The 10,009-nt window shown below is 44.7% G+C and overlaps 1 pseudogene; it reads left to right on the forward strand.

Moving 5' to 3' along the window:
• The first annotated feature begins 4,841 nt into the window (after positions 1–4,841).
• LOC138567396 (UDP-glucuronosyltransferase 2C1 pseudogene) lies at positions 4,842–9,760 on the forward strand (annotated as a pseudogene).
• Positions 9,761–10,009: the final 249 nt, after the last annotated feature.

Consider the following 10,009-nt stretch of genomic DNA (forward strand, 5'->3'; position numbering starts at 1 on the left):
CTCCACTGGCTCCCTGTGGCTGCAAAGATCAAATTCAAGACCCTTTGCATTGTTCATGATGTTTTCTGGTGCCTGGGACCTAACTACCTGTAACGCTGCCTACCTAAATACTGTCCCTCACAAGCCCTCTGCTCATCTACCTCCAACCTTCTGCGAGTGAGCCGGTTCTCCAAGCAGAGATTTGGAGGGAGATCCTTATCCTCAGCAGGTGCCTCCCTCTGGAATAGCCTCCCTGCCGCCCTCTGTCTTAAGCCAGATCTCTTTAAATTTTGGAAACTCGTCAAGGCTTTCCTCTTCTTCTCCTCCACCTTCTCTCTGCCTCTGACGTGCTAACCCAGTTCTCTATTTTCCCTCTCTCCCTCCTCTTCCTTACAGCATGCTGCCTGGCCATCGGGTGTACCTCAGAATCTCACTGGTCCCTGACACCCACGCTAGTCCTTATTCGCACTTGCCTCAGGGCCCTACACCTCACCCACACTCATTGCACTTGAGAAATGTACCCTAAAGAGTGGCTCTATCTGCACCTACCCCAGTTTCAACCGATTGGGTGCACTTGATCCTTCCTCCTCCCCCTGTCACCCTCTGTGCACTTGCTCGATCCGTACGCACCACGCCTGAAGATCATTATGTCTGTTCTCCCTTGTCTTCACCCATTAATTGCACTATTAAAACTGCAAAATCACCGCCAGGCCTATTTGCTATCTCCTAAATTGTTAAATATATTTTTTACTCACTTACTCTACCTGTGCAGACCATTATCGTCTCAGAATTTCAAGGGCTCTGAGCGACTGTTTGTTTTTTCCCCACGTTCCCATCCTCCTTGAGCGCTTTAAAACACTTGCCTGTGTATAGGTGCTATATAAATAAACAATACCAGACCATACCATACAGAACTTCTACAGTTGGAGAAATCTTAGCCCAAAGGAGAGCACCGCGAAGAGCAAAACTGCTGGACCTCAGACAGAATTTGGTTCCGTTTTTCTTCTTGAACTCAGCATCCCAGTGGCTCCTTCTTCCAAGGGGGTCCATCCTCGGAGGGAGTCATCGAGCGAAGCCAAGAAACTCTGTCACTTCACCTGCCAAGGCACCAAAGGTACTGTGATGAGGAAGAGCATCTTCTAGCCTCAGGAGTCGTCCAGAGGTCCCAGATTCATCTTGGATTCTGTTATCCTGTGGCCTTTGAGGTACTTTGTGGTGGTAGAACTTTTTAAAGAAAGCAGGAGGTTATTGAACCTTATTGGACTCGACTGTAAAAGACAAGATACGTTACTCCCTAACTTTTCCATTGCAGGTTGCCCATGTGGGGGATTTTCACACAATTGTATTTCTAGTCTTATGAAAGCATTCTGCCACTTTTCACAACTAACCGGCCTTTCTTCCCTATTCCATGCTGATATTCTATGCCGATAGACCACACTTAAGAATTCACATGCCTATTTAAAACTGTCTGCAGTTAGTACATATATTACTGACTTTAAGTATTGTGTGGTACAACATGGAGTGTATGTATTTGCCATTCTTTGAATACGTATTTCCAAGTACAAAGTGTTATTATTAAATTGTATATATATATCCCTGAAACTCATTTTATAAAAATAAGCTGTCTTATCCCCTATCATAGTGTGTGGACATTCCTTTGTGGGGGCTTTGGGGATTCACTGTAGTTAAGAACCAGCCTGCATCACCTCCTCAAAACTTAAGTCTGGCTGCTCGACCATTGCTACTAAATTGAGAGCCTAGGCTGGGGTGTTCTGTGCCTTTACCCGACCACATAGAAGGCAGAAGTACAGATACCCCCCTCCAATCTTTACAATATGGTTTCTTTGTATTTGCATAAATGTTCACTTTGTTACTTCAGTCACGTCTTCATTATTTAAGTATTCATATATTGTGTCAGTGCGTCCTTGTGTCTTCTCTCTATGACGTCACTTTACACTTGCTAGATTTCACTTATAACTCCTCTATGTTCAATTGTGTCTTCAGGCATCCTTCTACCGTGTCATTTCGAGGGTACATTTAATACGGTTGTCTATGTGCATACCGTCTCTCACATCTTGGATGTGGTATTGAGATCATACCTGGTGTCATGCACAGTGTCTTCTTCTTGTTCTTCCATTTTGACAGAGATGAGGGGGCGGGTGCTATAGATGACGTGTACATCTGCTTCTCTACAATGCTGTTGGTTTGAGGGATATGAGGTTGTCAGGGATGTGCCAAGGACACCCAGTGTGGAGTTTCAAGGCACTTGGCAAACACTTTGAAGTTATAGGAAAGGCTGGGGCAACCACAGACAGAATGGTAACAGTTGGCAGAAAGAGAGAGAGCAGCAACGGCTTCAAATAACAAGACCTTAACATCGGCCATTTGAAAGACGCACACAGCTGCACCAGTGGCTGGCAAAGACTTGAGGTGAAAGAAAATACCTTAGCAAGGTTCTGTACCAGGAAAGAAAAACGATTGGTGTAGGCAGAGGCAGAAAGAAGAGGGAAGATCAGCACTTCAGCTGGTGGGTGGAGACGCTGGGGATAATGAAGCAGGGCTATGGGTGGCCATGAAGCAAGTAATACAGGCCAGAGTCTGAATGTTTGTGGGATTGTAGAACAACACGGATGTCTGAAAATTGGCTTCTCACTCAACACTCGCTTTTTCGAGATGGTTGAGGAGCTCATGTCCGCAGCCATAGTTTTGGATTGCAATATTTACAAATGGGAGCATTAACACAGGCTTGTCAGGCTACAGTTCCCATAAGACTGTATATGCTCTGCTCAGCGAGATGAAAGTCAGACTGCCAAAAAAGCGGTATGTGATGATGAAATAATTAAGTTGAAACGCAGATCTGTTCATCCAGGATGTTGTACCAGAGCCACAAGGTATTAAAGCAGGTGATAGGAGGAGGTTGCAGCGGTGGGCTAGTTTGGAGGGTGCAGGAATGGATGCTTTAGAATTATATGAATATATGTGAATATGAAGTTTAAGGGCAGATTTGAAGGTAGGGATTGGGGTGATATCCTTGGGAAGGGAGTTCCAGCGAAGGGGTTCAGGCACTACAAAAGACCAGAAAAGGGAAGCATCAGGAGCGCAGTGGAAAACCAAGAGATGGAGGAGTGAGCTGAAGAAAAATGAGTCAAGAGTAGCAGAAGATAGAGTTGGCAAGATAAAGAGGGCTTTGGTTGTGGATAGATTTAAAGACAAGGAGGAGAAATTTGAAAGGATATCTGTGGTACATGGAGAGCCATCCGTCATGGAGTCGGCGAGCAGAGGTAGTAGAGGAGTGTAACAGCCGGTATAGGGTGCAGGTTTAGAATGTTATTGTGCGTGAAAAGGAGAAGAGATGGAGATCAATAGCGGGCAGGTTGGAACAATATTCATGATGGCTGCTCATGAGTCGGAGGTAGGTCAGATGGTGGCAGATTTGTAGAGCCAATGACGATCACTGAGAGGTGGCACATTTGGGGTATTAATGGATTTCTGATATAAAACGAAAAATATCAGGGTATTTGTAAGGCAACAGCCTCTTTGTCTCGATGCATTTTAAGTCGCACTTTAATAAGCGCAGCTTCTCAATACCTTGTTGCCAGGGTTTTAAATGGGCCGGGTCTCCCAAAACTTCAATCGATAAGGGCAGGGCTCTGCCATGGCTCACACGTGCCCCCCACAGCCTCAACAGCAACTTTTTGTTTCTTTCCAGGCAGGGTTGAGCACTGCCGTTGACTAGCCAGTGTCACATTGCACTGTGCTATTCCGTAGGTGTTGGATTTTGTTTGTTTAATTCAATAGATTATGTGCCAAGCAGTCTATTGTATGAAACAAAAGAAATCCAACACCTATGAAACAGCACAGTGCTATTCATAGGTGCTGGATTTCTTTTGTTTCATTGTCAAGCAGTCTATTGAATGAAACAATGAAACGGTGCACCTATGAAATAGCACAGTGCTATGCAACACTGGTTTGTCAGTGCTCAAGTTAAAATTCCCAGCATTTTATTATTGTTGCTGTCCCATACTGGGAATACGAACACGAGACCTGATAGTGCTAAGCCAGTGTGGCATTGCACTGTGCTGTTTCATTTGTGCTCCATTTCTTTTGTTTCATTTAATAAACTGCTTGCCACATAAAGCTGTGTCAAGCAGTTTATTTAATGAAACAAAAGAAATTCAGCACAAATGAAATAACACAACTCAATGCGACACCGGCTTGTCATTGGCAGTGCTCGGTTTTCGACTCCCCAGGGTGGGACAAAAAAAAATATGAGCCATGCAGCTTATCTTTTTATTGTCCCGTTCTGGGGACATGTCAGCCCACGCCCAACAATTAGGCCACACACCCTCGTTGCTGGTCGGCCTGCCCTTTGTCTCCTGGGAAGGGCGCAAAGAGTGCCTGGATCACAAGGCCTGACACCCGACACGCTCTGACATCATGCAGGGGGGCAGCAGGGGGCACCCTACGGCATCCGAAGCACTGGGTGCAACATACAGTGTGTGGTGGACCGCAGGAGCACCCTGCGGCCTCTGGAGCGCTGGATCCACGTTACCTTGCTGAGGGCACCCAGCACATCGCAGCCCCGGCTCTGGGGCACCCAGGCCAGGGTTGCACCAATCACTGTGGGCACACGGCCGATACAATCAGGTGGGACGGTGTTGTCCAGAAGGGGCACCGTCCATGTGCAGGGCCACGGCATTGGGCCTGCTGCACTCGGTGTAGCACCAGCATGGTGCTTCAAATAACCACATCAGAGTCAGTTCATTGTTCGACTGACGAGCCGGAAACGACTCGTCCCTTATATTGGGTTGGTCACATGGTAAGGTTGGTCTCAGGAGGGAGTGACATGCAACACTCGTTGCAGCCTCCCCCTCGATTTCTCACCCCAATTAAAGCACTGCATGTGCAGATATGTTTGTGGAGGGCTTGACTTTCTAAAGACAAAGTTTTATGCTGCTTCTAATGCAAGATATTCTGGACAGAAAATGTATGTTTCGGCACATTCAAAAACATTCATGTTTAAGGCTGTAACATGAATCTCCATGTGAACGCTTTGGACGCGGCCCAGCACTGCTCACAAAAACGCCGGGGAAAGACTGGTTACATAAGCTGATGCTGGCAGCCTTCTTGTGTACACCTTATCTGAACCCTGCTCAGAGTGAGCAGTCCAGCAGAGCATGCTGGCGAAGCAGTTTTTCTGAAATATCAGCCTGCAGTGCCGCGCCCTCTTTCAGCTCAGAATCGAGCGTGAAGAACACAGGGCTGGCTGTGTCTGAGGAGCGGCTCATTGAACTTGTCACCTTGGAGGATTATGCGAACGCGCCCGCTAGGGAACAGAAGAGTGTACAGGAAGGTTTGCTGTAGAGCAGCTGTAACTCGGCTCCAGGGCCAGCAACATCGTCTGAGGAAAAAACCGTGCTCCCACAGTCCCTTCAAAGATGGCGGGAAGATACAGCGCCTCAAGCCTATGCTTTGCTGCTTACTGCACACTATTACTGTCTCTTGTTAATGGCGGCAGGGCAGCTAAAATCCTCGTGGTTCCCGTGGTAGGCAGCCATTGGATCAACATCAAGGTCCTGATGCTGGAGTTGAAGGGTAGGGGTCATGAGTTCACGGTGCTGGGGCCATCCAATGCCATATCTACTGACGAGGTATCGTCTGATTTTGACATTGAAACCATCCATCTGCAGGAACAAAACTCAATGAGCGCAGAGGAGATTGAGAAGTATTTTTTGGAATGGGCTTTCAAATGTGCCTTCTCCAAAGAGACCTCACCCTTGTCCATTGCATGGCAATTTCTCGAGGCGCAAAAGGAAGCAACCAAGGAGGCTGTGGTTTTTCTGCAAACTATGTTTGAAAATAAGCCACTGATGAGGCGGCTCCAAGTGGCCAGATTTGAGCTCGTCCTCGCTGACCCTTATAATGCAGGTGGGGTTATGCTAGCTCGCCATTTTAAGATTCCAGTGGTGTTTTTTGGACGGTGGATGCTATTAGAAGATATCCACTTTGCCATTGCCCCGTCGCCACTCTCCTACGTGCCCATTCTGAATTCTAGATTGACCGACAAAATGGGGTTTGCAGAAAGATTTAAAAACGTTCTCCTCTACAGCTTGAACCAACTGCTGTATCAGTTCTTCATCTACCCCACATACGATAAGCTTTGCCAGCGGTATCTACATATTGAGAGTGGGATTTATGACCTGTATAAAAAGGCGGATATCTACCTGATGAAAGTGGACTTTGTCTTTGAGTTCCCCCGGCCAGTCATGCCCAATGCTATTTACATTGGGGGCTTTCAGTGTCGACCACCCAAAGCTCTCCCTGCAGAGATTGAAGAGTTTATGGATGGTTCAGGTGACGAAGGAGTGGTGGTTGTTTCATTGGGCAGTTTCGTAAAAACCTTACCTTGGAAGATAGCCAATAAGATGGCTGCAGGCTTGGCTAGACTTCCTGAACGGGTGATCTGGCGTTACACAGGAGATACACCTTACACAACTGGAAATAATACAAAGATTCTTAGATGGCTCCCTCAGAATGACATCCTGAGCCATCCCAAAACAAAAGCCTTTGTCGCCCATGGAGGAGAGAATGGCGCTTATGAAGCCATCTTTCATGGAGTACCAGTGATTGGCTTTCCTCTGTATGGAGACCAGTATGAGAATATCTTGCGGCTGACGAGTCGAGGAGCAGCCTTAATGATAGAGAACCTGTCAGAGTTCACAGCAGACGACATTTACAATGCGGTGAGAACGGTTATTGATGACCCAAGCTATAGAGCCAACATGCAACATCTTTCTGCTCTCCACAGAGACACTCTGATCCCCCCAATGGAGGCGGCCATCTTCTGGACAGAGTACGTAATCCGTCACAAGGGTGCATCCCATCTTCAGGCAGCAGGGAATGACCTGCCCTTCTATCAATACTACCTGCTTGATGTGATAGGATTGCTGGCTGCACTTCTATTTGTTTTGCTCCTTCTGATTTGGAAATTAACCAAAGCAGTTGTTACAAGAGCATGTGCAGGAAAAAAGAAAACCAAGAGTGATTAAGTGGTAATAGGTGAAAAAAGTAAAACAAATGAAAACCTATTGCACTGCCAAAGAGCTGTCCAAATGTAATTCAAGAACATTTTAAGGTGAATCGGATTTTGGGGAAAATTACAAAGAATGTTTGGTGACATTACAGAAGGAAACCGATGTACATGGAAGTCGCTTTCACAATACTAGAATGCATCCGTCCATTTTTATGTGTTTTTACCCAGCTGGGCAGCTCCAAGTCGAAACATGTCATGGCAGCCATTTTGGATTGTGGAATGCAGCGGTTTGACCAAGGCTGAGATGATAATAATATTGGTTTGATTCTATCGGTTAAGCTGTTTTTCTGGATTATTTTGTTTTAATATGTTGTGTACTTGATTCGGTTGTTGCCTTTCTAAATAATTAATTGAAAGTAAAAAGGTCTTAAACTGAATCCGGCAATATGTAAGGTTCCATTGGCAAAACCTCTGTCGCTGAGCTCTTGGGAAACTGTGCACTGAAGGGGACGTGTATGTCAAAGAATCCTTGGTTCCATTGCAAGCGAATGTCATTAGTAGCACATTTTGGATAGATTATATAAATTGTTGAATAGTAATTACACTAGGGGTCTGGAACATGCTGCCCCACAGACGTTTTAGACTATGATTCCCCTGATCCCTCACAATTGATCATGCTGACGAAGGTTGTGGTCAAAAACGCATAGAGAGGCAAACAATTCCACACACTGAGTGAGATAACCGATGCATTTAGTGTCACCTTTAGAGTTCTTTACCCCCACCTGATCCCTCTACCCCTCTTTCACTGTCCCACCTTTGATTCAAACCCGTCCCCTACTAGTTTTCACAAGGCCCTTCATATTTACTTTCACCACTCTCCCCTACCCCTTTCTGCTACCCTTTACATGTTTATTCCCCCCCTCTGCTATATTCCCTCTTTCTTCTCTTTCTTGAAGTGCCTGCAAGTGACCAAATGGTGGTATTCTGGTGCTATCCATAACACCAGAAGAACCTGGATTGGGGTTAGCATGTACGGTAGAATGCCGAAAAAAGTTTGTGACATTGGAATACCTGTGCCCTTATTAGTTCATTATTATTTTTTATACTGCACCAACTCACCACCGCAGTAGTCTCACGGCGTGTAAACTCTGTATGAGTTATGGTGCAGTAATTCCCGCTCGGGGACAGCAGGACCTTACTCTACTTAGGATGCATTGATCAGAAAAGTGTGTGTATTGCAGACATTTTCCAGTGGTGCAAATGAAATTTAGCATGGTATTAGCATGCCCAAGTGCAAAAAATGAATAATTTCAATGCATTTTTGCACTGGGTCATTGTTTGCCCTAGTGCCAATATGGAATGTTACTAGGGCAAACTTTGCTCTGGTGAAGAAATTATTGAAAGAGCAGGGACTGTAGAACAGAAACTTTGTACTGGTGCAAGTACAATTAGTACTAGGGTGGAAATTTCCCTAGTACAAAAAGCATTTTCTTTCAGTGCATTTTTGAACCAGGGAAATGTTTGCTCTGATCCTAGTCATTTTCTTTGATACAAAAGTGCATTGAAAGAATATGTGGTATTACAGACACTTTTTACAGGTGGAAATGCAATGGTCCGGATGGCAAAAATTGACCTAATGCAGAATACATTTTTTCAATGCATTTTTGCACCAGGTCAATGTTTTTCTTAGTCTTTTTTCCTGGTGCATATTCCTTGAGTGCATTTTTGCACCAGGGAAATGTTTGCCCAAGTCCTTGTCCTTTTCCCCGATGTAAAATGGCATTGAAAGAATATGTTGGTTTTACATAAACATTGCACTGGTGCAAGTGCAATTAGCACTAAGGAAACAATTGCTCTATTACAAAAGAGAATGTTCGTTCGAATATGTGCAGCAGGGCAATGTTGCAATGGTCTCAGTCCTTTGCTCTGGTGCAAATATGCATTGGAAAATATTTTGTTTGCATTAGGGCAATTTTTCCCTCATACTAATTGCACCTCAATTTGTAATACCCCCCTATGTTTTTTTGTGTCATAATTGCATTTGCAACAGGGAAATGTTTCTGTAATACGAGGACTCAGATTACAGAAATGTTGCAATGTGCATGTGCTATTTTGCACTGTATTAGCCTGAGGGCATACATTGCCCTAGTGCAAAAAACATATGCGCCCAATGCATTTTTGCACTAGTGCAGTTTTTGCCCTAGTGCAAATACCTTTCCATATTAGCACTATGGAAAACTTTGCCATGTTTAAAAAACACATTGAAATACCAAGTTTTTGGCTAAGGGCACATTTTCCCCTAGTGCTAATACCATGCAGAATTACACCAGGGCAACATTCCAGGCAATACTCCAGGTCATTTACAGTAGGGCACAATTTTTTTCCCTAGTGCTCATACCATGCAAAGTTCCTACAATCTGACCCTAGATGTATAAATGAATATTAATATTATTTTGTTATGACGTATATTGGTATGAATATACACTAATCGTTAAATTAAGTTGTAAGAGCCTCTGGGTAAGCTAGTATCCCAGTTCGGGCCCCCTTTCACCTAAGGGTTTATAGCACGCTGTTATAAAATGCACTGAGGCTATGTATCTGTTCTGGTACCCTGCCCTCAGGATAATATACAATACTCGTCAACAATGGCAGGAATGGTGCATCTCTAGTAATGCCAGAACTGATGCAAAGAAACTCGAAGTGTTGTGTTTACAATGGTAAAGTGCTTTAAATAAACCTGAAACATAAGGCTGCCTGCTATGGCTGTCAGTGAAGGCACTTTAAAAGAAACTATATAGGTGAAAAAGATGGTGTACTTCTGTTAGATTCAAATGATAAAAAGATATTGTTCCTCATAATAGTAGTATTATGTTTTACAAAGCGGTTCTTGCAAGATTCCACCCACTTTTAATTTAGTCCCTTCTTCCTTTCCATGGCGGTGTGTCGTGTCGCAGATCGGGAGCGAACGAGCTGGGGCCAGAAGTCCGCTCCTGAAAA

This window comes from Ambystoma mexicanum, chromosome 2p (assembly GCF_040938575.1).
Source record: "Ambystoma mexicanum isolate Mex_15411 chromosome 2p, UKY_AmexF1_1, whole genome shotgun sequence".
NCBI classification, from domain to species: Eukaryota; Metazoa; Chordata; class Amphibia; order Caudata; family Ambystomatidae; genus Ambystoma; species Ambystoma mexicanum.